Here is a 27,290-nt window from a genome sequence, read left to right as displayed (position 1 = left end):
AAACATCTAAATGGCACCTACTAGGGAAACGCTACAGTATAAAGGGGACAGAATCTGATCTTCCGAGTTGTATCCTGAATTAATTACAATGGTTTTATCAGCGCGCACTTCCTACTTTCACACTCATTAGGGTGCATCAGTGAAGCTAAGAGCATCCAAAGGAGTCACCTGAGCATAAAGCTGATACAAGAGAAATAGGCCCCACACTTGCCTAGTCGGGAGGAACATTTAGTCATGCCCTCTGTGGCCAGCTCGGCCCTCCCTCTGCCCTGTTAGTCCTCGAGGGGAACCCAGGCACTTCTCCACATCCTACCTGTTACTTCTATCGCTGTGTTGGGCACCCCCGAGGCAGTCCCGGAGCGAGCACTTACCTCCACTGCCTTGACGTACAGAAATGAGATTTTCTCCCACTCGTATTAGCTGCTAGAAAGCTCTCTTCCACATCTCCCCTTCCAACGGGTAAACGAGGCTGGGTTGGTTGCTCAAGGATGGTGCATCTTCGGCTGCTCTAGAGAAGTGTTGCGGGGTGCTAGGACTGCTAACGCTGAGAACAACTTCTTATTACCTCCTGCTCCCTTTCTTCAGTCATCTTGATTAAGGCTAATTAGGACACTTCTGGTTGCAAGTTGCTGTCCTTGATACAGCCTGAAGACATATTGATAAAAGTTTAGACACTATATTATCGGGACAGATCTGCTGATTAGAATCATACTCTTTGCCTGTTAGATTCATAGACAGACCAGGTGTAGTACAACAGGTGGAGAAATGCAGGGTGCCCACACTTCCTTTCCCCGAACACTGTGGCTGTCCTTTGGAGATTGCATCACCTTCTCATTCCCTCCATCCCTTCAAAAGCATCATTCCTTAACGGTCTGTTCCCCCCTCGGAAGATGAACTAGGATGGGACCGCAGCCGTGCCAGGTTGTACAGCCAAGCCCATTCTTGCTGGTGAGACATTCTCCAGTGATTTCTTCATGAACAGACCCACTCACCTAACCACTCACCTACAATCATCAGAAACAGCACATTCAGCTAATTTGTCTAAAGGTGTGAGAGTAACGAGTCCAAAGGATCGCAGAAATTGTCACAGAGGATCAGTCCTGAGTTGCGTTAGGGCCGTACCTCATCTCCTTCGAAGTGGCCAGTAACTGATTCTTCTGAGAAAAAGCAGTAGGATCTGCCCAATAAACTGTTTTCCACAGAGATCTTTATACCTGATAAATCCCTTGTATTGATACACTCCTTGTAAAATAAGAATAGCCTTTTTTCCCCCTCCTTGGCTTAGATGACGCCCCTTCCAAACCCTGTTTATGAAGGAAATAATACTATATTGCTCTGTCTGCAGTATCCAGAGGCAGGATCTGGTGCTGGAGGAAGTCCCTTCCAGTTTTGCATGGGCTCATGCTCCAAAGCAAAACGTTGTGTCTGTCACAGATGTTTATACCAGAATGTGAATACCTACATAGCACGTTACACATATGTAACATCAGCTTAAATTCACACTTACACTTTTACTAATGTAACTCATCAGGCTCTTAGACTGATGACTTACTGCTCCTACGTGGCGTGTAACAGTTTCCGCTGGCGGTATATAGTGGTGGGTGCAACAAAACAGTATCGGTAGTTTCTAATAACCTATAAACTCGTCTCCTTCGCAAAGTCAGTTACGCACTAGCTATCCAGAGTTAAGCAGCATGTTTTTCAGGGTTAAGGAGCATGTACGGTGTGTATTCACCACACATGATACACTGGCTACTATGGGAAACTGGAAAACAGGACCAGATAGACCATTTCCTTGTTTGGAGGTGGTATAACCTCCTCACTTCTCGTCTTGGTTTCCATCTTCACATGTCAACACTACAAAAAAAAAAACAAAACAGTATTATGTTGTTAAATAGTTTTAGCAGTCACTTTATCAGTTGTATGTTCCTGTCTGGGGGAATTCTTTAACGATGCTGTATTCTTTTTTATTCCACAGCATTTTATAGTCATCTTAAAAATACCTGACGCTGGACTGGAAGGTGATATAATTTACTGCCTGCTGGTTTTATCATTAGTAACGCAAAATATCGTTTCTTTCCTGAGAAACCGTGATTACAAAAAAAAAAAAAAATTTTTTTTAATTATTTTCACTCTTCGCTCCTGTGATCACCGCATCATCCGCATAGCACAATTTGAAGATATACTTAGTTTCGCGCCGCCGGGTGGGGTAGGGGAGGAGGAAAGAAGAGGGAGGGCGGCAGGCAGTCTTGGGTGATGATACCCACCCACTCACCCACCCAGCTCCGCCGTTCACAGCGGAGCACTGCACGGCAGCGCCGGTGCGTGGGCAGCCCGGGGCGGGGCGGGCGCGCAGCCCCCCGCGGGCGCGCAGCTCGGCGGGGGCGGCCCCGGCTCCGCCTTGCCCTGTCCGGCTCCGAGGAGGGGCCGAGGGCCCCCGTCGCCGTCCACGTGGCCGGGGGAGCTATATTAGGTCCGCAGGAAGCCCGGGCCGGGGAGGGACGGGGTATCCGGAGAGGTTCCGCGGCTGCCGGCAGTAGCAGCGTTGACCGCGGGGGAAGGCGCTGCCACCGCCGCCGCGCTCGCCCGCCCGCCGTGCCCGAGCCATGGGGCTCCGCGCCCCGCCGGACCCCCCCCCGCGCCCTGCCGTGAGTACCGCGGCGCCGGATCCGCGCCCCGCCGCCTTCCTCCTCCTCCTCCTCCTCCTCCTCGTTCCCCGTGAGGGCAACTTTCCCCCGCCTGCGCCGCTTTACACGCCGCGAAGCCGCGGTGGGATCCTGCCCTTCACTCGGCTCTGAAGTTTTTTTGGTTTTTTTCCCCTATTATTCTCGCGCCCCACCCCCCCACCCAAAACGCTGGCGGAGCGAGCAGATGGTGGCCGCGGCTGATGTCCCCCCGGCGCTGCGGAGCGGGGCAGGCTTTGCCCCGGCAGCGGGGATCGCATCGGTGCGCTGGCGGGGGGGTACCTGTACAGCGCCGTGCACTCGGGGGGGGGGGGGCGGCGGTGGCCGCAGGACGCCCCCCGCAGGCTGGCCGCGGCGACGCGCGCAGGATGGAGCCGGCGGAGAGCAGCGGGAGCCCCCCTGTGCCCCAGGGGCCAGCCCGGCTCGTCCTGCAGCCGGACCTCTTTTTTTTTTTTTTTTTTCCCCCCCAAACTCCCTCAGGCAGCCTGTGCAATAAAGCTAGTGTTACTCCCTTAGAGCAAAAAGCTGGTGATCTGCCTTAAGTACCTGCTTGCAGAGTGAACTATAAATCACAGTTGTTGGAGGAGAGCAGTTTGGTGGTTAGGTGTTTCTTTTAATTGCACTTGACACACCTATCTCAACGGTAAACATGCATCCCTGCTCCGTACTGTGACTGATTGTGGTCTTGGTGTGAATGAGAACAAATGGATGGAAAAATGCCTTGATGCATGTTTAGTAGTTCTGGATGCACAGGATCTTGCAACTCTGTGTAAAGAAAAGGTGGGATTTACATGAATGAGTTATTTCAGTGTATTGGAGACATACAATTGTAAGTCTGAATTATATATTTGCCTGCTGGGCACACATGTTAAAGGCAAAAACCTCCCTAATTATCGTTCTTTGAGAGAGACTGGAAGCTCTTGTAATCTTTTGGGTCAATTTTCATAAGCTCTGAAAATTCTCTTTGAGAAGGAAATTAAATTGCAGTATGGAAGAGAGACAGGAAATTCAAGGGGGGCAAAAGTCCATATTTTACTTTGATCCTTGTCCTCCTGAGTTCACTTAGGTTGATGTTAGTCAATGACATAAATTAAAGTGAAAAAAATGGCACTTAAACTGTAGACTTCCTGCCTATTGGCAGCTGAGACCATACTTGATCAGCAGCGTGCTCCTCCTGTATATTATTTACACGGTTATGGCCGGAGGGGTGGCTCTGTCCTAAGCAGCTACTTTGAAATATTTGGCTCGATAGAGCTACTGTCCCGTATTACCTTTGCCAGCTGGTGCCTTCTGGAGCCCATCCCTTCACCCTCTTCGATTTATAGAGCTTAATCCAAAGCCTACTGGGCTCTGGTATTTATAATGCCTCGGTGGGACTGTTAGAGCTGAGGTTGGCCCCCAGGTCCTCTCGTCTAGTCTGGAGAACTGCCTGGCGCTTAGCTGAAAAGCAAAGTGTAGCTTTGTTCCACATCCTTCCTGCGCTTGTTTGATATCTTCATGCTTTTCATGTGCTTGAACACATTTTAAAACCGGGGTGGGTGAAGCAGGGACTTGGAGTGAATGCGAATAAAAATGGTGGATTTGTTTATTTCATGATCCTGGAAACGGCAAAAGCTCTATGTAGGTCTATGGTGAACTTGGTGTTCTGTCCCCCCGCTGGTTTCTCACTTCATTTGCTCTGTTTCGGTGCTGCTGTAAGGTAACGCTTTTGCAGATTTAAAATCCTTTGCCTTAGTAAAGCCGAAGCAGCCTACAGCCCTGCCAAACCACCTTTAAAGATACCACTGGATTTTTAAAGCACACTTCTACCTGCTATACGCTTATTTTCTGCTAGCAGCTTGCAAGAGCGCTCTGAAAGAGCAAAAGGAGAGAAGAATCCAATTTGCTATGCTTTTGGCTTCCTTGCTTTGTGCACAGTTGGGTTGTGCAGTTGAGACAGCAATTTGCCCTGTTTGTATGGATTTTTTGCACATCCCAACCAGAAAGGAACTTGCAGCCTTGCTTTCAGTTTTTAAGTTGACGATACTAATAATGGGGATGCTGGCTTCTCAGCTGGCAAAGGTAACTTCAAAAAACGAAATATTGTTTTGTATGAGCCTTTGTATCTATGTCTCTGAATTTGCTTTTCTATTGATGTAAAATGGGGAGTAATTTGAGGGCAAAATTAGAGTTATGCAAATGGAGATTCTATATTCCAGGTTATAACAGTATTTCTTATCCCGAGTGTGTTGTAAATGCGGGTGTTAAATGATAGTAGTAATATGTTTTTATTAGAACTATCTTTTAGATATTATATTCCAATAAGTGTTTTCAGAAGTGTGGTGAAGCAGAGATGTGCTTTTAAAAGCAAAGAAAAAAAGTAAATCCAGCTCAATAGCAAATTCGAAGTGCTGTTAATCCCACCACCTGGTGGAGCTTTTTATGACAATGGTCTATTGCTGAGGGAGCTCTGAATAAGGATGTATTTGTCTTGTTTTAATACTGTCAGATGCTACATAGTTTCTTAAACTGTTTTTCTTCCTTGTAACAAACTTAATTTTATGTATCTTTAGCCTGTACAAAAGGGAGCAGGGGGCCTCTGGTGTCTAATCCAAAACAGCGTTCCTCTGTAGGACAGATGAATCTAAGTAAGAAATTCCTTCCTTCTTGTCCTTGCCTTTCCCTTTCAGGCTATTTTGCCTTTTATTTCAAAGGCAATATGATGCTGGCACAGGACATGACTGTCACCTGGAGTTTTCGGGAGCTATTTGTTTGTGTCTAGGAACACTTCAGTAGAAGAATCTCTGTTAATAGCCTGCCCCTGATTGAAGATAGTCTAACGAAAACTGCAGTATGACTTTCAGTGTTGGTTAAGTTAGAGTTGTACTAAACATCACTCTAAGGATTACTATAAAAATCTTTACTCTAAAGCTTGTGCTGCATTCAAGTCTGCTGTGACGCTTTTACCTGCAGGACCAGGCTGGAAGGGGAAGGCAGAGCTGGAGCCTTAGTTTGGTGTCACGCACAGAAACCGCTGCCTCTGTGGTCATCAAAGTGAGGCAAAAACGTGTTTAGAACCGTGCTTTGAGCTACCCTCGAGTGCACCATTTTCTGAAAGAAATGCCACTAATTTTGCAACTCTCCTCTGATCTACTGTTAAACAGACTATAGGAAGGTGGGTTAAGACTGCCGCTTAGTCTGTGGATCTCATTCCTGTAAGTCACTACCCCACACTAACGTCTTATTTTAAGTACTCCTAACTGCCTGGTGAAAGCAACTGGTAAGCAAAAGAAGATCACCTATGTTTTTGACTCATCTGAGAGATATTGATTTAGGCTGGGTATACATTTCACTTACTAAGGCAAAGAGCTGAAGAGACCCCTCTGCCCGTCTCTGATGCAGTTAGGCCTCAGTACATATGTCAAGAGCTGGACTGTCACATGTGTGTTATGCCTGGTAACTAAGTGAAAGTCTGAGTAAGTCAGAGGTATGGAAATTAAAAATAACCTTCTGATGACTGTACTCATTAGCTAGCATCTCAGAACGGTGAGTGAGAAACTTCCTTGTTTTAGTCATAGCCCTCAGAACATTGTAGGGGACAAACAATCCAGACCGACAGACAAATTATTGTTGCACATGTTTGTATTGCTTTCATCGCCATAGTGTCTGAGCGCCTCTGCGTCATTCAGTAAACAGATTAACCTGGGTTTAGGCTAATTAAAAAAGGCAGTACCTCCCTTCTGCCTCACGAGTCCTGGCTGCTGTGGTATGTCTGCTCGCACTGGCAAGATGGGGAGATAACCTTTGCAGGTTATCCAGAGCAGGTCTGCATCCGTCGCTGAGCCTGAAGGACATCTAAGGCTTGACTTCTATTTTTTCCTCTTCTAACCATAGTCATTTAGCGCTGTTTGAACTGCCCTGAGCTAACTGTCCTGACCTTCTGGAGTTGGTCCAGAAGGATGTAAGTCTCTGATACCTTGTGTCATGTCTGGGACCCTGGTAAGGATGGCTCTGCTGCCTGAGACATCTCCAGTGGCATTTGACACCTCCATTTAGCAACTGAATTCACTCTCCCAAGAGCTATAGAATACTTTCTGGGCATAGACAATTAACTTTTGTCAATAACATCCATTTTATAAGTGATTTTTGTCTACTAAGGAAGCAAGCTTTTAGGGAGGGGTTGTTGGCCTGTGCAGCAGAAGTAACTCATCTGTCGCTATGATAAGGTCACTGGGCTACCAAAATGTCCATTAGCAGTAGCCGCAGACGAAGTGCCATTAGTCACATTCCTGCTTGTCTTTCCCATTCTTTCTCTGCCTCCCCTTCCTGGTGGTGCTATCAGTTTCCCATCTTGTAGTTTGTAAGCAGCAAGTTCAAGTCACTTCATGGCAAGTATCTTCTAAAGCTATTGAAAGCTCCTGCACGTAACAATTTTAAAACATGCATATCTATAAAGCGCAGAAGACTGACTTCAGGCTGTGAGCTGCTCTTAAGAAACTCCCAAGAGCATTGATAGACGCGTGCTGAGGTGTGCATGATGGTTAGGAAAGTAGTAAGTTGTAAAAATTGTAATAATTATTACAATACAATTTTGAGGAGAGTGGGATGTAATTCATTCTTGACTCTTCTATACTTTAAGGTGTTCTCAATTAAGTTACCTCATCCATTCCGACATGTATATCCCTTCATTGGGAGGATAAGGCTTTTACCCTGCATGCTAGATGATAAAGTCTTTGGGCAGACACTCAGTATATTATTTCTGGGGAGGGAGGCAAGAAGTCTGTACCATCATAAAAATGACAGCTGTTTCTACTGGCGATCACTGTATATAGCAAAGTGCAAATAAGGCACAATACAAATGGGTACATGATGCATTTAGTAGCTACATTTAAAACATTAGTTTTCTTGCTCTGAAGACATAATTTCAATAGAGCCTTTGTTTTATCTGGTAGCTTTTAAGTGTTGTTTTTTTTTTTTTTTTTTTGGAGGTGGGGGAGAAAGTCCTTTCTCTGAGGAGTTTTTGATACAGGCTTAGCTCTCCGTAGCTCCAGCCCTCTGCCCCAAGGGACTGGAGTTAAGGAGTGGCTTCAGTCAGAGTCCACGATGCCTGACTTCAGCCTTCAGCACCTTTGTGGCACCTGCTGCTGACATGGAGGTGGCTACATGTATTCCAGGTATCCCCAAAATTCCCCAAAGCAGGAGCAATCCCCATTCATCCCTTTGGAGGATCATTCTGCAAAGGAAAAATCAGCAGTGAACCCCAGGTGTTAAATTGGTGTAAGCTTAAAAGTTAGTCTCTGGACTAGCTAATTGTTGTTGTAACTTTCTAAAAAATTAGTAGGTTTTTTGGTTTGTTTTTAGCTGTATTGCTCTAGTACAAAACAAAGGTTTGTCCTTCAAAAGGACATTAAATAATTTCTGAAGGTTGGCCCTTTTGATCAATGACTTAGACTTACATATCTGAAATGCTGTGTGCTGACTCATCATGCTTTTATACCAACTCAAATCTAATTCTATCAAATTTGCAAGATCAGCTCATATGACCCTTCTTGGGAAGTACAAGACAGCACCTGCAGGTTTTTTGGGTAAAAATCAGGTTTCTTATCTCCAGCTTGAGTGCAATGCTTGTGATTGGAAGGACTTTGCAGTAGGCATCTCCTTATGCCACCAGAGTGCATCAGGAGCTGTCAGGGTGGAGCAGAGGGTGAGGAAGCCTGTCTTAAATTTTCTTAAATTTCCTTAGTCCAAGGAGATACGGTGGTGCCTTTAACATGATCCATTCTTGGGCAAGTGTACAGGCTACAGCTCATATGAATACAAGCTGCTGAAGGTATTACTCTGTTCATCCAATGCCCTCTCTTACTAGAGCTTGCTAAATCAGTTTGTGCTCATGGTCTGACTTGTTTTTTTGATTTGGTGACAAATGTGAGGAAAAATTGGTTTATGACAAATAGAAGCAAACCTTAATTAAACATGTCTGAGAATTTTGTTTTTGATTGGATGAGACATTCTTACTATTTTGTTGATTTTTGGCTCTGTTTTGAACACTTTGACATAGAATTAAAATTAGTAGTTTTGAAAGAGCAGAAAAACATTAACTTAAAGTCAGGAGGATTCCTCAGAATTTGACATGATCCGCATTGACACAGATAATACTGACTGGCAAGGTTGAAATAGCACCTGAAGCTGAGTTTTTGTCTTATCTCTGAAAATATTTTTCTGAAATTACTATTCTTCAGAAAGCTCACCCAGCTTTTCTCTTCAGTGGTAATTCTATGCAATTTGAATAAGGAAAGATCGTTACTGCTTCTTTCTCTAATATTAATTAGAAGAACTAGAAATCTGCCTTCCGATTCTCTTTTCCCTTCTCATATCTTCTGTTTTTTCCCTTCAGATAAAATTCACTGATATTAAGAAGTGGTGACTGTATGGTCAAGTGTTCTGTGGCTTCTCCCTTACAAGCAGACCTGCTACTCTTCTCAAGCAGCTGGCTTAATTCTAGCCTACAAATTCACCCTGAAATTTGTGTGGTTTTTTTAAAACAAAAAAGTTGCCCTTTACCCATTAACAAAACTCTACCTTCAAACTTCATTTGTTAATGCTGGCTGTCTAATCTCCAGCAGATCAAACAGGAACAGTGATGGAAATGTAAAGCAGCTAGATTTAAAGCTAGCAGGCAGGATGGAGGTACACTGCTAGGATGATTGAGCAGCTGCAAATGCCATAACCTTTGCAGTGCAGCTGTGGGAGAACTTTACATGCTCTGAAGATTATGCCATGGTAGCAACTCAAAAACATGAGAAAAATTGCATTTGCCTTTATCAAAGGTTAATAGTTAAATAGATGGGCCCTTTGCAAAAAATTCTGTTTTACAGTAAGACAAAGTTCAAATATAAACTGATTCTTATAAAATATCTTGCAGAAATATAAGTCTTCACTTACAGTGCAAAGAAGGAAGGGATCAGTCAAGAAGGGATGTTTTGTGTGGTGGCCCTTTACAAAATATGATGAAAGTCAGCTCTTTTCTGGGCTGCCAGAAGCTCCTAAGGTCTAGGTGACCTGTGTAACTGGAAACCTGGTTACAGATTCATGGATACCACATGGTCTGAGGATGCAGCTGTGGGGCCAGAGAATAGTTTCACTTCAAGATCTTAGCTCAAGAGGAAAAACCTTACCTTGGTTCCCCCTATGTTACTCTGGTTGCAATGTGGTTACACCAGGCACCCCTTTTCCTGGCAGAGCTTCAGACTACGTTGTGCTTGTCCTGTGACCACACAGAGTATTGGCTTCATCTGTATTCCTGCCATGTAGTTGTCCACCTTGTCAGTGGTCTGCACTGCCTCATTCAAGACTTGGCCAGTGAGGTTGCTTGCAAAAAGTACATTGGTGAAAGATGGCAGTAATTCTGGGACAGAGTCAGGAACTGATGGAACGTGGCTCTCGTGGCATCCTGCCCTCTCCTACTGATCAATAGTCTATCTGGGCCAAAGTCAAAGCTGTTCCTTTGAATCTGCCTGGGTTTCTGTGGAAACACCCACACAAAAAGGTGTGAAGCACTCTATGCTGATTCAGAGCTTCAAAGAAGCTGTGTTTTCCCCAGTTTATGCTCCACTACTTACTGAGGATGTACTGAAATAGGTTTCAGTGCTACTGCTTTGATAGTCTTCTGTGTGTTTTTTCCTCCTTTTCCATGGTTTCTTCCTCTCACCAATTCTGCTCCTACAATTGCTCCTTCAGAGGAACACAACCTATTTTCATCTTTCCTACCACACTCTTCCTCTACAGTGTTTTACTCTAGATGTGCCAAGGCCAGAGTGAACCCAGAGGTTAGGAGAGCCAAAAGCATTTAAATTTTGCATTGGAGGTCAAATGCGTGACAGAGGGACAATGTGCTTGTGGTCAAGAACCTGGAGTCACCTCAGAGACCTGTTTCATCTTGGCCTCCATGCTCCAGTTTAGTCATGTGTAAATGACAATGTTTGACCTTGGTTTCCAGCCTATAAAATGCATTGAGATCCCAGTAAGTAGGATGCTTGTCCTCTGTACTAACAGCTTTTGAGTTGGGGAAACAAAGGAAATACTCAGCCATATGGACAGAAGTTCTGTGGACACGTGACACTGGCTTTAGTGATTCTGTCTGCCACTCCATTGAGTAGTGCAATTACAGGTGATGTGCAAAAGCACTGCTAGGACAACAAAAATCACCTATGTTTGTGCTCTGTCTACTGTAGTGATACGCGTGCTACAAGAGTCATGCCATCTGATGCTTTTCCATAGAGCTGTTGATGTACTGCTCGTTGCTTGACTACTTGTTGAGATGTTGCAGAGCAACATAGTGTCACTAACTCACTATGACTGTCACAGCAGATTTTATGTGAACGCTGGTATAATAAAAACACTTCAGACCAGAAATGGTAGAGGAAAAGCCTGTATCATGGTAGCTCGGTGTGTGAGATAGCAGCTACATAACTTCTCAGACAGCATGACAAAACTGCTGGGCTGCTGGAGCATAACCATCCTGCCATCTTAAATGGCCACTTCATTAGCTTGCTAGGGCAGTGAGGTGTGTGTGTGTGCTCTGAGGCAACCTAATAAAGCAAGCCTATTAAAGTATACTGATTACCAGACCAACTTTCCCTAAGGCCATTGTATTGGGTTGGTGGGACTCTTAATTATACAGAGCTGTGTGCAATATCCAGGTGCTGTTGATGCTATCTGGCCTTCTTAAGAAATGGAAGTGTTTAATTTGCCTATAAGGTGCGTACATAGTAAAAATATTTAAGGATTCTGGAGAGCTGTGATGCATAGTACAGACTGAGGAAAAATTGAGTGGTTTAAGTCTCTTACAAGTGGGAATTCCACTCAAGTTACAGGAAATAAGTGTGATGGAGATGGGATACCTATTTTTAATGTTTCCTAGTCCTTAAATCATGAAAGTTTACAAACAAAACTAACTTCTTATCTTTCAAATGTGGCTCTCATTTGACATAATGCTCACAATTCAGACAGCTGCATTATGCTAACATGGGTTAAGTGTAAATGCCTAGATGAGATGTTGATTTGTGCACTGTGTGGTCCAGCCTATCTACCTGGGCTTCTCTTAGAGCATTGCAAGTCTGGCGTGTAAAATGGCCAGTGCCTCAAATGGAAATGAGCCTCAAGCAACTACATAAATCGCCATGAGGCCAAAGACTGAAGGAACAGGAGATGGGGAGATGCTGGCTATTAGAAAATGTGATACACTAATTGCAGAACCAGATAAAAAATTTGCTGGTAGCAATGAAAAAAAGCAGTTTAAGTTGCCTCTCTGCAAGGCAAGATTCTCCTGTCAATACTGAGTTGGGTATAAATATTGATTAAGTTGGTAAGTAATTGCAACTAATTTTGGGATTTTCTAGAAGGGGGGGGAGGGGGGGGGAAAGGAGCTTCAGACCTGAAAGTATGGATAGATAGAATTACCATACAAGATCCTTTTGGAAGGGGATGTCTGTTTCATGTAGCGTGAGGGAAAACAGGCTTCTCATTTCTTCCTGTGCTGTCATCTCACCTGCTGGGGAAGCAAGAAAGTGGCTAGTTTTTTGTGCCTTTGTTTCCACTCGCTTAAAATGAGGATACACTTTACCTGTCGGTGTAACAACAGTGGATGAAAAATGCTACATAAAGCTAAAATATTACTAAACTAAGCCCAAAGTGCTCAACAAGGTTACAGCCTCTATTGCTTCAGAGAAGAGCTTTTCCCCTCTCCTTTCAATAGGAGCCTTTTGTCCTTGTGGTTTAAAATACCCAAGTCGTGTCTTTTGGGATTGTCATGGTGCTAATTGACCAACAATCCTGAGAAGTTCCATGTTTGCCCTATTTAAGTTTTTCTTTTGGAAAAATGAAAGTTGTCCTGTGGGAACAGTATTAGTGTAACTGAAAGCAATCCTTAGATCCTCTTTAGGCCAGCTATTGAGAACCCACACATCCCTGGTTTTTTTCCTTTATGTATGTGAATTTCTTAAAGAACTTCTCTCAATGTCAGCTTTCCTGTTTTAGTATACCACACAAATCTCTGGGTTCTCTGTATTTTATGGAGAGAAAAAATAAACAAAAAACGGCCCACGACTTGACTTCACTTCATTTTAGAAAGTTGTATTTATCCAAGGTAGAACTCTTCCTTAAAATTATATTCAGAGCCACTAACCATGTTTTTGACACATCTCTGGACTGGCAATTAATGCCCTAATTCTGACTATAGCCTGCCAACAAAATAGTCTTCCTTGGAAATATACTGGGTGTGATATGGATGCGCAGAAGATACCAGTATGTATTCTCAGCAAGTAGCATTTCAGAGAAACACTCTGCAGGCAGAACACAAGACCCATCCCGAGGCCCCCTTTGAACTTCGTACACCTCCTATGCAGATTATAGATTTGCTTGGCCAAAGTCTATTTGCAGAGTGTTGTATTACCAGGATGGACTGTAACTCTTCATGTTCTCAGAAGAAAGCAATTGGTTTTTCAAGAAAGCTGTTCTATGGGGTGAAACTTTGTGCTGTCAAAACTGGTACTGCCAGCTCCTATGCTGCTGACACTTTTCACTTAAACTGTGAAACGTTAGCTTTTGCTGTCAATATCTGAGAGTCAAGTTAAGGGTAAAAATAGGTGAGAGACTTGGTCTTTAAAAAGCATCCCCTTCTGACTTCCTCACCTCTACAAAGGGAACTCTTTTTGGATATGTCAGAGCATGGATGCTTTACTTTTGCATCTAACTGGGGTCTCATTTGACAAGTGTATCTCTTAGCACCCTAGTAAGAATTTCCACCTCTGACACTTTTCTGAATATTAAACTCTCCTGGCTATCAAAATCAATCCTGTGTTCCCCCCCTTGCAGCTGCCATGCCATGCTGTCTTTGGAACTGGTTGCTCCTCCTGGGCAGCTACACAGCAGTGCCCCTTCGGCTGGCAACAACAGTACTAATTTCCTAGGAAATTAAGGTGTTTCTACTGCTAGGACCAAATGCTATATTTTGTTTTATTTTCAGTTCTCTTCTCTGTCAGTGATAAGTGCTGCATGATGGCTTCACCTTTCCCCAAGAGAATGGGGTCATGCACAGTAACCTGGAGTATAGACTTGTCATATCTAATGAGCTCATTAGGGCTTGGTCTGCTCATTACCTGAAGACTCTTTGGAAGGCAGGACTGAAATATCTTCTGGAGGCAGAGCAGGTGAAGAGCCTGCTTCCCTCTGAGTCAGCAGGGCTGAGGAAGAGTTAGAATTGATTGCTGAAGGTCTCCTCTTAATGAGATTTACCAAGCTTATGACTTCTTGTAATTTCTTAAACACATGGCACCTGTATGAACAGGGCTGTTGGTATTGGTTCCCTACCTGATTCCAACAGGACTCTTCATTCTGTATAGCAGAATGTTTTTCTTAGAGCCATCTGCCATCAGTGTCCAAGAGTCCAGTCAAAGTTAAAAATTATCCTTTTTTGAAAAGTTACCTCTTCAGATTTCCTCCCCTTCCCATAGGGAACCTTCACAGATGTGAGCCCTTGGCATTCTACTTCTAGCTCCTAAACAATTTCAGCAGCTTGTCCAAGGTTGCTGCAATATATTGTTGCAAGATTTTTTTTTTTTCTTTTCTAAAAACCACCTGTACTTTAGAAGCAGGTAAGGCCTCCTTGTGAATAATAAACAGTAAAATATTTCAAACTTGATGAGTGATCTTTAGGACATGTAGCAGGAACCTACAGAAAGACTTGGATTTTGGGAGAGCTGAAGATTAAAGAATTGTTTTTGGTTTTTTAAGGAGGTGCAGGGAAGTAACACAACTGGCTTCCAGAATTAAGGGTGTCCCTCAGTCAACCTGCTCTCACTGTTAGAGAACCATAAAGGATGTAAGCATCATGGCAGAGATTAATCTACTCTATATCACATCGAATGAGAACAGTAGTTATATAGGCTTGTACCATCATTCTCATCAAGTGATGTCACAGTTCCCTCCCTATTTAGATCAAGATAAGTCCCACAAGAGATGGGAGACTTTCATCTTAGCCAGGATTGCACACTAAAGGCAGTCCATTAGTAAAGATGTACCTAGATTACAATGACCACTGAAACTTGAATCCCTTTGATATAGTTGCACAGCAATTAAGAATTTCACTGAAGATGATGACTTGATTTTTTTGATCATTCCTAAAAAGAAGCAAGATGCTCACTGGCATGTTTGTCTTTTCATTGTCTGAACTTTCACAGGAGAAGGTGGCGGGGGAAGGGCATGAGTGACTTTCAGATGAAACTGCATTTGTTGGTAGTGGTGCTGGACTTCGATTGAGATGCTTCTGAAGGATGTTACATGCATCTGGCAGAAACTCTGTTTCTGCTTTTGTTTGAGACATGTCTGGAACCAGAGACAGATGCTGTAAATCAAAGCAATTAAATGTGTGGGCTTTTTGTAAAGGATTTTTACTGTAGTTCATTTCATGGTTCAGGGGTCAGAAAGGATCCTCAAAAACAAGTTTCCTCTGCCTGTGTAACTTAAAGAATTTCTTTTAATCATGACCCTTATTGAATAATTTTATAGGCAAAAATATTTTGCAATAACAAATGTCATCTTTTGGGCATTATCATAGCACTTTTTTATTCCTCTATTCAGAGTATTTTAGAGTGGAAGAGGGATGTGCTGAAGCAGAATTTCTTTCTACTTAGCATTAAAGTAAGTCCAGCAAGCACATGATTTGTGGTTAATTCCAAGAGCCTGAATCCAATCTTGGTTTTACTAATCTTTAAAGAGATTATTCCTGATTTACACCAGGCTGAATGAAATCAGAATCTGATCCTAAAAACTTATTTGTACTTTAGACATTGTCTCAAGGCAGCTGACCTGAGAATATAAGAGAAGCTAGGTTTCCCACAGGTTAATTGCTTTAATTTGTCAAGGTAAGTGGACTATAGCTTGTATAGCAGGGCTTGTTTTAAACTGAAGACTCTTTATCCAGGAAACTATTGCAAAAACTCAGGCTAGAATCCATTTACGTCTATCGGACTATAAGAGATAGTAATCAGAAGACCCTCTCGGGTGCAAACAGAGTAGTCTTTATTTGTGTAGTACCTTTCATCTGAGGATATTAAGTAACTACTTCATTGCAATTCTGGAAGCTGTTCAGCTAGGCAGGTCTCTTTAACAGGCTGTAGTGACTCTAGTGCCTAGCAATGAAACAAAAAAAGCTAGTACACTAGGTCTCTGATCATGAGTGACATCTGTAAGAAAGGGTCTGCAACCTCGCATGGAGTAAAGATGTTAGTTTGAAATACTGGGGCTTCTGGAATAAAGTCTATCGTATGTTTATCTGCTGTGAGGAAAATTGATCTCTATCAGCATGAGTTCAGTCGGTTCTCACAAGACAAGTACAAAAAGCAAATGTGCAGGGTGGGAAAATACAGTCCATCTTTAGAGTGGGACTGTAAAGGAGTTGGTCACAGCAAACTGGTATGCTGCTTGTTTACATTTTGACTTCCTACATGCTAATTTTAAAGGATCTGTTTATATCATACCCATCTATATTGTGACCTAAGGAATACAGCGTACATCTTTTTCAGAGGCCTCTTCTAAAGGAAGCAATACCTTATGTGCTTGCATTCTTCCAAATGAGCAAGTTGCATTTGTCTTTGCTGTAAAGCACAGCCTTACCTCAGTGACAGCTGCAGTGATTGCAGTACCTAAATGTAGCCATATAATGTCAAGAGACAAGATGGGTGCCTTCATGCAATGGCCTATCTTACTCCCATTTTATTTTTAAACATTTTATTCTTGAATTCTGGTGCTAACTTTGGTTTTTCAATAACGGTCATGGTAAAGAGACAATCTGAGATGCTCCAGGTTTCAAACTATTGCAGAGTTATGGGACAATCAGGATTATGTCCTGCCAGTGAAAGCAATGGGGGATCTAAGTGATTGAATTAAATTTCCTAATTGCTATATTTGCTGAGAAATGGTAAATGACTGTCTGCAGCAGACTAGCAGGGCATATTCACAAAAAGAAATGACAGGGCCCATATAAAGTTGTTTAGATGACCATGAGGGTCCTGTGTTTAGGGACTATGGGATACCAACAGCCCATAATTCACTCAGCATAGTGATAAAACACTGAAATCTGGGATACTCGTCAGGATGACATAGTGCTGGAAGACTTTGCTTATGCTGATCCAGTTGTCCTATACAAATATTTGTTCCTACTATGGAGCCACCTTTGTGTGGCTGAAAGTGTGGCTGCAACACTAGATATATTGAATCAGACTTGACAAGTGTAGCTGTAGGACTGGAGAATATCATTAATTTTCTTTTCAATGAGTAAGGAAGTCTGTTATTTCATCAAAGGCATAATTTTAACTTTATTGCTAGTGTCTCCAACTTGTTATCCATGACTAATGTAAGTGCTGTCTCTTTGTTGGCACTTACTGGAGGAACTAATGGTTGTATTTCTGGAGAACAGTGATCACTGATTCCAACTGGAATAGTTGGTGAGTAGTGCACTAAGTTTGCATGTGAATACAAACCCAGAAAGCTCTGTGTACATAGCTTGCATAAGGATCCCAGAAAATGGTGATGGACTTTTCATATCGTATTCTGTTCTCCAAAAACATCACCATCTTAGGTCCAAGCCTCTTTTTTTCTATATTCAGCTGATATAAGTCAGAATAAGTGACCTGGCCGTGTAAGCAAGTGTATGATTTAATGGTGAAATGAAACCTCCTTGTTAACCTCATGCTGTTCAGCTGGTATGAGATGTAAACCACAAAGTTCTTCCCTTCCTGAGGTATCTGCTCTGCAGCAATGTGTGTAAACCAGTCCCCCCCCCCCCAAAAGGGGGGGAGGGAAGCTGCTTTTGGAGACTGAATTTTGATTGAATTGAATGGTATAATCTAAAAATTCTCCCAATTAGTTTGTATTAGTGCTGTAGATTTGCGAGACACTTTCTTCTATTCATCTATGCTCTTGGCTTGTCTCCTTAAGGCTATTATTACAGCAGATGCAGAGGTGTGCATCCTTCCAGACACTGTGTGCCAGATATAAACTATAGTGCTTTACTGAACTGTTTAATATTGGTGAGCTGACACTTCTGTAATGTAGAAGAAGCTACATATTAGTGGTCAAACATTTTGTTTCCTGGCATTTCTAAAATGGATGCCAAAAGCAGGAGTAATTTTTAATTGAAGGAATATGATCAGGTGACTAGTTTGTAAAGTGCCTTGGATGGGTGCACAGGCAAGCCATCTGGAGCGAGTCTGTCGTTCAGCTTCTGCAATGAATACCTGTATATTGCAATGCTAAAATGACTAGCTTTATTACATTGATGGAGGTCTTAAGTAATTCAGTTCACTTTCACAGGTTTAAATGAACTAAAATGGGAGTACAGTTTGGCCTGAAGTAGTAATTTGATACTCTTGAAAGATCAAATGATGATCCTGGCTTAATAGTCATGTTTCTTAATATATCCAGCCTCCACAAATCAACTACTGAAGTTGATTCCTCTGCAGGTTTCACCAAATGTGTTATGGCCATAACTTTACACTCTTCTGCCTGGAAGAGCAACGTGGCTGCTCTTTAGCAATCTTCTGCATCTGTTGTAACTATGAACTGCACACATAGCCATCCATCTTTGATTTTTTTATGGAAGTTATCAGGGTAAAAGAAGCAGATAATAGTGACTCACTAGCAGGCGGTTACTGTGCGGTCTTAAGAGCTCCTGGCATAAATGTGAATTATATATGATGTGTGTAGCTTGCACACACGTCATTTATGCTTATGGGTTAAAAGTGTGAAAAGAGAAGAATTTTGGATTCACCAAAGCGTGATACTTCAGTTCTCATAGCATGGACACTTCCAGAGGCAGAAGAGCCATTGCAGCCAAGATGGGTGTTTCTGCTGACTTAACAGAGGCTGGGACGTGGCTGTCACCAACCATGGTTCTTCTCTGCCACTTCTCCATCTCAAGCCTGATGTTGGCTCTTAATGGCAGGACCTCTCTCCAGGCACCAAGTACATCGGTGAGAAACATGCTGGATGCCGCACCTCTAGCATCCAGCTAATGCAGCAGCTGTTACTGGATACCTAAAGCAGTAGTTACTGTGTTGCCAGTCTCCTACCTGCTGGAATTAACTACTCTAAAAGGGAGATTGATTTGTGGCATCACACAAAAAATTAATCCTCCCTCTTTCGGAAATTATCACTACAAAGTCGTCTTGCTGAAGCCTAATCAATCAGTGAAGTGTGGTGTTAAGCCTCAAATCTGAAGTGCTGCCCTGTAGCTGATGTATTAAGTTGTATGAGGCTGACAGGCAGGAGTGCCTCGAAGTAGCTGAAAGGAGGAAAAGCCTTTAGAGGACTTTGATCTCAGGTTGGGGATCTGGGCACCTGGTGGCAGCGGGGCATGCTTTTATGTGCAGGGTGCAGTCTGCATGTAAGTAGATGTATTCTATTTGATGTGCAGAGATCAAGGTGTCTGAGCCTTTAACTTCTCATCTGCCCATCTTATCTAGCACATTTTTTTCCTCTTAATTTTCCCCTTGTGCTTCAAAATCAGCTTTCCTTTTTTATGAAGCATTCTTACACAAAGCCAAATCTCCTGCAACTCAAGCAAGCTGTTTGTAGCAAAATATGAACAGAGTTGCAGGACTTCTGGCTTCACATAAGAACACTTCTTTTTTTTTTTTTCTGTGTGTTTTTTTTCTTCCTCCCAAAACTTATTATTGAGTGAGCAGTACTTTAATAAAACATTTAATGGAGAAAAAGTTTCAGTTGCTACGTCCTGCAGATTGTTTCCAGTTCCCTAAAGGAAAGATTGTTTAGAGATTAAATACTGTTACTGTTTCCTGTGTCGCTGCAAAGCAAATAATGAGCAGAACTTGACAAGCACTGGTATGTACTGGTTTGGAGTACCAGCCCTTCTCAGAACTTCTAACAAACATACTGGCACTTTTTTTGTGGTACCAGATTAAATTTTACGGCAGATTCTGCCTTGATTTAATATTGCTAATGACCATGTGAAAGAGATTTGCAGTGTTAAGCACAGGTTTAAAATCTAAGCTTCGGTATTTGAAGTTAAACAAGTCTCTACAGGAAAAACTGGTTGAAAGGGGAACTATCCATTTTTAGCTCTCAAGTATTCAAGGCTTTATTGAGATTTCCCCAAAGCCATGCAATCCATGGCAGACCCACAGAGAAGCTGAGGAAATTGTGGTGTTGCTCTAAGCATGGAAAATCTGTGTGCTCTGAGCCCAGGCATGTGATGAACAAGCCAATGATCTCTGTGAGAGATGAGTCACTTGGGTAATTGGGGATTTTTTTTTTTTTTTGAAACAGCAGAACTGAATTCATACTTCAAGCAGCCTCCAATAGCCAAAGAGGAATGAACTTCAGGTTAAAACTGTGTATTGTGTCATTACTGTCTTCCTTCTTTTTTTTCTCTCCAGTGACAGTGCTTTAATGGATAACAAGGTGAAGGGGAAGTCATATGTGGGAATAATAAAAGCTAGTAAGCTCTACACTGTGAGGTCACAAAATAAAACAAGAAAAATGGGAGCACTTCTATGGTTCTCTGCAGTGTGAGGAAAACAAAAGTAGATGCAGGCTTGTATAAAACATTTGGGCGAACTGAACACAGATTTCCTCTAGAGAGGGTAGCTCTTGGAGCAGGTAAGGAGTTGGTGTGTGTATATACACACACCAGCTATCTACCCACCCTTGATCAAAGAAAAAAAAAACACTTCCAGCTGCTCAAAATCTGTTATTTATAGAATACGCAATGCATTCTACTCATACAAAACTGTATCATTAGCCAGCTAACTACATTTTGTACAAAATCTGGTAATAATTGATCCCTTGTACCTGCAGTGTTGATACAGTCACTGCTTTGATAAGGTTGGTTTCTGTGACAAGAGCAATATTGTTCTGAGTTCCTTCTTGACTATTTTATAATCATGAGTTGAGCCCTGGTGGCCTACAATTCCAGAGAAACAAGATAACATTTACTTTATTATTGTTCTAACAAAAGTCTGTGAGATAGTCTGATTCTAGCCTTGGAACGGGTCCCATCTATAGAAATTAGGGAAGTAGAAACACTAATTATTTTTTGAGTGAAATGGGATAGACCTTGGATACAACATTGGCTTGAAGACAGGGGTTTGTTTCTACCTCTGCCATTAAACAACTGGGATCTCCATTTTGTCTGATGTGGTTTTGCCAGCTATACATTGGAAGTCTGCACTTCTTTGGACCTGGTTCTTTGGAGCTAATCTGCTCTTAATTATTATTTTATTTTTCTTAATGGAGAGGATTGATAGGGTATAACAGAACAGCTAATCATATACTGTGCTATCACATTAAAATGTTTTGGAAGGGTGCTTTTCCTTTTAGGAAAGAATGTGAAATTTCTATGGGTGGGTCTGCACAGCATGCCGAAGTACTGACAATCCTTAGACATTTGTTACTGAAGAGCCGAAATGCAGATGGCTTATTCCAGGGCAAAGTCACAGCTACCAGAAGTTTAAAGGAACAAAGACACGTGTGGAACCTTTGAATTTGCAGAATAAGAGGATGCCAGTAGCAAAAACGGCAACACTATGGCTGGCTGTTTTTTTTTTTTTTTCCTTCCCTTTAAGGATTCTCCATATCCCACGCTGTGCAAACACAACCAATGAGATGTTAAATTGTTCCAGAATAATGTTCCTAGAGATTCTGTTCTGGATGGAGAGAAGAGAGCTTGCCCTATTGGAGGAAGCTTTCAGGCTGCCTCTTCTGGTGGATTCTCATGGGCAAGACTTGGTTTTATATTTGCCTTGTAACAAGCACTTCAGTCTTGTTCAGCACTGGTATCATTTGGGAAATGGGTTTCTCCCAATTCCCTTTTCTTTGTCAGGAGAACATATGATGACAGTACAATTAAAAAAATCTTATTATGATCCCTTATTCTAGGACACCTCCAGGAGTGTCTTCTCACCTTAGCTCTTTGGAGATGTGCATGCAAGGGACCTCTGCCCTGGGATCAGGGAGCTGAACCCTGTGAGAGCAGGCTGCTGTCCCTGTTAAGGGTTACCATTCTTCAGAGAGTGAATTTCAGGGCTTGCTCAGAAAGCCACTGTGTGATCAGCTTTCTGCTAGACAAACATTATTAAAATGAAAGTGTTTGGAGATAGTTACATAGAAATGAAATAAAACTGTAGGTGTCTCTGGTAAGCAAGATGTTCCATCTGCGAGGGCAAGCTGACCCTGAAGAAGTCTCGTGCTGTGGCTTTGATAAATCCTACACTCAGCTTTCCCTCAAATGAATGCTTTTATCTTCTTTTCTCAAAAAGGCTCCTGGGAAGTGTGAGCCCCCTCACCCGACTGACTGGTATAATTTGGACAACTAAATCGTCTCTTAAATGCAGTCAAGGTAGGAGGATTCTGTTTACCAACAACTAGAATATTCAAGTCCCTTTCTGAAAATACCTTCCACCCACATGGCATTTGGCTAATTTTAATGCCTACTTGACCATAAATACACCTATAAAATAAAAATATGATTCTTTTGGTGGACAGACAATTTGCAGTGTCTGAGCTCTAAATATATGTTAGTCTTAAGTAAATGGTTGTGCTTTTGTAAGCTGTACTTCTGTAACCCTTAATATACTAGCATAAGAACAAGGAATGTGGCTCATTAATAGCTTTTGACAGATAGTAGACATGGTGACAGACTAGTGACTGGCAGCATGGTGAGAATAGACCTCCTTCTGCAGGGTTGGGTGCCCCTGGGTGCCTCTTGACAAAGTGGATAGGAGCATCCTCGGACTGGGTATCAAAATAGGATGCTCCTGGCTGCTTGTGCGTGAAATTCAACCAAGATGACCCTTGAGCCATGAAAGATATGAAAATGGATCAGTCCAGTGCAAAGTCATGTCCTGTGGGATCATAGCTTGGAGAGCAGCCAAGCCCAGTGTACCTCCAAAGGCGTGAACTCTTCAAGCAAAAACCTTGCTGTGCAGGGGAATTACTGCCACCTGGGCAACTCAGTAGTGACTTAATGTGAAAAATAAATGCAGTATGGACTACAATTACTCTATCTACTCAGGGCTGTTACAAGACCTCATACTGTAGTTGATCTGCAGTGATGGAGAGAGGACGGAGCTGCTAACGTGGCTCTCCTCTGTTCTTCTCTGGCAGGACGAGCCCTAGGAGACCGTTATCTTTCTCTTCTCTTGGTAGCAACCCAGGTAAAGGAGCTGGAGACATGGTGATTGTAGCCCATGCTGGGGAAAGTGGTAGCTGGTTTCAGTGCCCATTGCAGGACCCTTTCTGAGCTCCAGCAGGCATGTTTGCAGGGCTTCGACTCTGCAGCAGGTACAGTGTGTTTTGTTCCTGGGCATGTCTCCGTTCTTCATTTTTTGTGGCTTGTCGTGCACAAAAGAAGAAAGGCTGCGAGAGCTTTCTTCCCAGGTTCCCTGGGCTGTAGGTGAGGACAAGAAGGGGTAACAGAAAGCCATCAAAAGGAGTCAGCGCTCGTTGGTGTCAAAGGAACCAAGAAAACAAACGGCTAGAAAGCAGCCTGGCTTCTGGGACTCATTTCCTTACGAAGGCCAGCGGGGAGCAAAAACACATGTGAGAGGACTAAGATATGAAGGAAAACCGTACTCGTGTTTGGCAACAAGCCCTGCCCTTGAGGGCTTGGGGTAGGGTTTGATTTCCGTGCCTCTCTTCCAGGCCCTACCACGCAGAGCACACGCATAGCTCTAATGAGCCAGACTCCTGCTGTATCTCCTCCTCTCGCAGTCTTGCAAGCTGACAGCACTGTTGTTGGGATCGATATTGTGAATAATATGCTGCTGGAATCCAATAATTTTAAAACAGCCTTGCAGAAGGAAGTACGTTCTCCAGCACTGCTGAGGGAATTGGAGCTTCATTTTCTTTTAGGTGTACTCTAGTTTCCTTTAACTGGCAGAAAAGTGCAAGGAGGGGTACAGACGACAGGCCTAGAGGGGGAAGCAACTCATGCTCCCTCAGGAACCGCACTGGCTTTCCCTGCCTGTGGCTTGCTCTGTCCCGCTGCAAAAGCATGTAAAAAAAAAAAACCCATCCCTTTGAGCAGTCTCAAAGGAAGGCCAAAGCAGAGACTGTTTGCTATGCTGGGAACTTCGGTTAGTTGAGTTAAGGAGGTCAGGGTGGGATACATCTGACCAAACGTAAGTGTCTGCAGTGCCTGCAGTACTGCCAGGGCTGGTTATCTAGCCTCCTTTTATAGCCTGCAGAGAGAAGAAGGTACTTGAGGGTGTGATTTGTCTCATTCTAGAGGAAACATCTGAAAAAGAGGCTCTGGGGATGAGAATCTGTCCCTGTTGACTGTTAAAGGAGCCTTGATGGCTAGCTCTGGCATAGAGGCATAACGTTAGATCCTGTCCTGGTGGGAATGATCCCCAAGTAGGTATGAGATCATTAATCTCTGTGCTCTGGATGCAACTGCCTTAGGGATGGGGCTGGAGCATCTAAACCAAGGCAGCTACCACTGGTTTTGTGCTTTCCGTATTCCGTGTAGAATTGAGGGCCTGCGCTTGTCATCTAAGCTGATTTCATGAGCTCTTATTGGAGCCTTTAAGAGCACTGATTTGTCTATGCCTTACTGAAAGCCAGTGGGAACTGTGCACCTACCTGCTTTATTTATGCCCTTTTCTTAAAATAAATAGTTTATTTTGGTTTATCTGTTTAAAAACCATCCAGCACCTAGGTGGTGTTCCTTGCAGAAGGGTGTCAGCGAAATGTGTAAGCTTCCTTATGGTCCTGCCTCCCAGGACCTGCTCCTCTTTCTATGTGGGAGTAATACATACAGGTCGTATTACCTGCCTGAGTCGCTCAAAGCTCCACTGCAGACCGCAGGACCCAAATTCTTTTTCTACCCACATAAAAACACATTACACATAAACAAAAAAATCAAAACTAAAATAACGTGTCGTGCTAAGATGCATCAATTGGCTGAAAATTAACCCAGTCAGTTTCTTCCCACTGCCTGACACCCACTGTAGCTGCTTATAGATGAGACATCCAGCCTGACCCACTTCCAGACACTCACTTGTGTAATATGTGAAGCCTTCTGCAAAGTGTTTGTTTTCCATGTGAGAAAACTGAAATGCCTCAAGTGTTTAAGCAGGGCACGAGACCACATATTAAAAGCATCCTATAAGCGCTCTACTACAAAATAGAAGATTTTAGCCTTTTTTTCCTGAAAGGATGGCAAAATTTAAATTTTGCCATTCTGTAAGGCTGTTTTAAAATTATTGGATTCCAGCAGCATATTATTCACAATATCGCAGTGAGGCATTACTGCATCGCCAAAGTCTAGGTGACCCACGAAACATGCCACTTTGGGCTGTATCACTGTCTCCCAAAGGCTGAAGAGCAAATGCCTTTTCCTGTCTTAGAGCCTTTCATGACTTTCTACTGGTTTTCCTCTGAAGCTAGTTGCTAGTGATAGTGCTAGTGATAACCCAGGGAAGGAATTTCTCCTGCGTGCACATCTGGTCAGTTGTAATTTCTATGACACTCTCCCTTTTGTTCACACTGTTCAGATGCTTTTCTTTGCTGTTTCGTGGCAGGGGATTCAGGAGTTCTTTTCTCAGTTGGACACCTCTACTGTGCATTGTGCCACTAATATATCATCAAACTTGATATTGTAACAGGTTTGCCTTTAATTTGATAGCCTCATTGCTGTTGCGTGTGTTCACTGTCACTGTAAAAAGCTCTTGTCTTGGCTTTTCCCAGGAAGTGAGGGGAAATGCAGAAGTAACATCTCTTTAGAAGAGAAGCACAATTTCTGGTCTATGCCAATAACTAAACATGCAAAAGAATAAAGGTAAAAAAGTTAGTCCTTCTGTAGAAAAGTGAAACGACCGCTGCCTTGCAAATGGAGCTGTGGGATGGGAAAACATGATTGTCATTCTGAAGATTTTTGGATTGTAATTCTGCATCACAGCTCTACCTTTTGAAGCGCTGCTTTGTGTCTCTCTATGTTCAGCTCATAATGCTTGGAGTATTTATGACAAGCTGGGTAGCTATAACCTTAAACACAATGTGATCCAAAACCCTCAGAGACACTGCGAAACGCTTGGAGGAAAGGGAAGATGCGGCTAAAAAGCACATGATGTAACTGGAAAGTCTGACCGTAGAAAGCCTTAATGTCTGTTAAGGGCACTATTTACTTCATTACTTAATTTTGGACAATTAAGGCACTATGTCAAAAGTAACTTAGTTGTGGGCAGCTCTTCTGAGGTGTTTTGAGGTTATTCTGTGACAGATTAGCCTTAGAGTTTCAAAAAACAGATGCTTGCAGGAAAAAAAAGAAAAAAGACTAGATGTCATTTTAGCAGGCTATTTTTTTTTTTGTAGCTTTTAAATCAAATAATCAAATTCAGTGGCATTTCAGGTTGCTGTGAAGGAAGTCATCTTCACAGTGGTATTTTCTTTACTTCAGAGGTTTGTGTCGAGCCATTCATGAATATCTGGTTTCTCACAGTCCCCCAAACTCCTATACCTCAGTACACTGCTTTGCACTTGGATTATTCTCCGGTGCTCTGTCCGCAGCTGTTTCTTAGTGCCAGATTTCAGGGACTGATGAATTCCTAGCACAAAGCACTTGGCCTGGTTAGTTCTGCCTTTGTATTTTCATATTTGGAGTGGTGTGTTTTCTTTTTTCTTCTTTCTTTTTTTTTTTTTCCACTTGTACTGTCGCTGCTGACCATTTCAAACCTGTGCCCTAACACGTGTCCTCTGCCAGCCTGAAATCACATATACAAGAAGCATCTGGCTGCTCCCGTGCTGCACAGGGAATTCTTTTAGAGGATTATCTCTGTTTCATTCTGCTTCATTCTGGCACAAAGCCCTGAAAGAGTCATTTGACCACGCCAAGTTCTCGGCAGATACGGATCGCCCATCTCTCCCCGCTCTTGGGACACAAGCGATGCCTCCATTTTCTCACCAGGTAAATAGCTGCCGTGTCCACCTGCTTGTTGCTGTCTGTCTCGGGGACGTACGAATTCACAGGGTTCGATTTTTCTCTCCTTCTCGTGACTTTGCCTTTGCTATCCCTTAGAAAAGGAACCGTAAGCCACTTGGAGAAGGTGAATCAAAATATGTTAAACTTCAGGAAACAGAGCTTGGGATGGAGAGGTAAATGTCTGCTTTAACTAGTCACAATCTGGGAGGTGTTTTTTTCCTAAGCCTCTACATTTGCAAGCTTTCCATTGACAAAAGAAGGAAGTTATCTTCAGTTTTGCAAGCAGAAAAGAAAGCAAGTATCTACTGCTAGTGTCTTCCTTCTGATTTTGCACTGATTTTTTTTTTTTTTTTTTTTTTTCCTACTTTAGTGCAACAGCTTTGGCAGGTACTTGGCCATCTGCACTTTCTTTTGTTGAGTCAACAGTAAATCTAGCTAGGGAAGAACAGGTTAATGGTCCTTAGTAATCGCCTGTCCAACAGCCTAGGGAGAATACCCCATTCCCTCCGGCCTCTGTAGCTCCTGGGTTCACCTCCTTTCTTCCTTGAGGAGATGGCATTTGCATATGCAGTTTGAAGCAACTTACAGGCTGCTGGAGAGTCCTAATTTGCTATGGGTAGGGCAGGTTG

General features: G+C 42.9%; 1 protein-coding gene across 3 annotated transcripts in view; it reads left to right on the top strand.

The window, feature by feature from the left end:
• The first annotated feature begins 2,352 nt into the window (after nucleotides 1–2,352).
• The window catches only part of ST3GAL1 (ST3 beta-galactoside alpha-2,3-sialyltransferase 1), a 75,404-nt gene continuing 50,466 nt past the window's right edge, over nucleotides 2,353–27,290 (top strand). Inside the window, exons 1-3 of one of the 3 annotated variants that reach the window (XM_068933370.1) lie at nucleotides 2,493–2,648; nucleotides 21,998–22,077; nucleotides 26,443–26,646. The gene's annotated coding sequence lies outside the window, so the exon portion shown is untranslated. Of the gene's footprint in view, nucleotides 2,649–21,997; nucleotides 22,078–26,442; nucleotides 26,647–27,290 lie in introns of all 3 variants that reach the window. The other 2 variants (XM_068933368.1, XM_068933367.1) reach the window with 2 other exon arrangements.

This window comes from Struthio camelus, chromosome 2 (assembly GCF_040807025.1).
Source record: "Struthio camelus isolate bStrCam1 chromosome 2, bStrCam1.hap1, whole genome shotgun sequence".
NCBI classification, from domain to species: Eukaryota; Metazoa; Chordata; class Aves; order Struthioniformes; family Struthionidae; genus Struthio; species Struthio camelus.
This window is presented reverse-complemented; position numbering and strand designations above follow the sequence as displayed.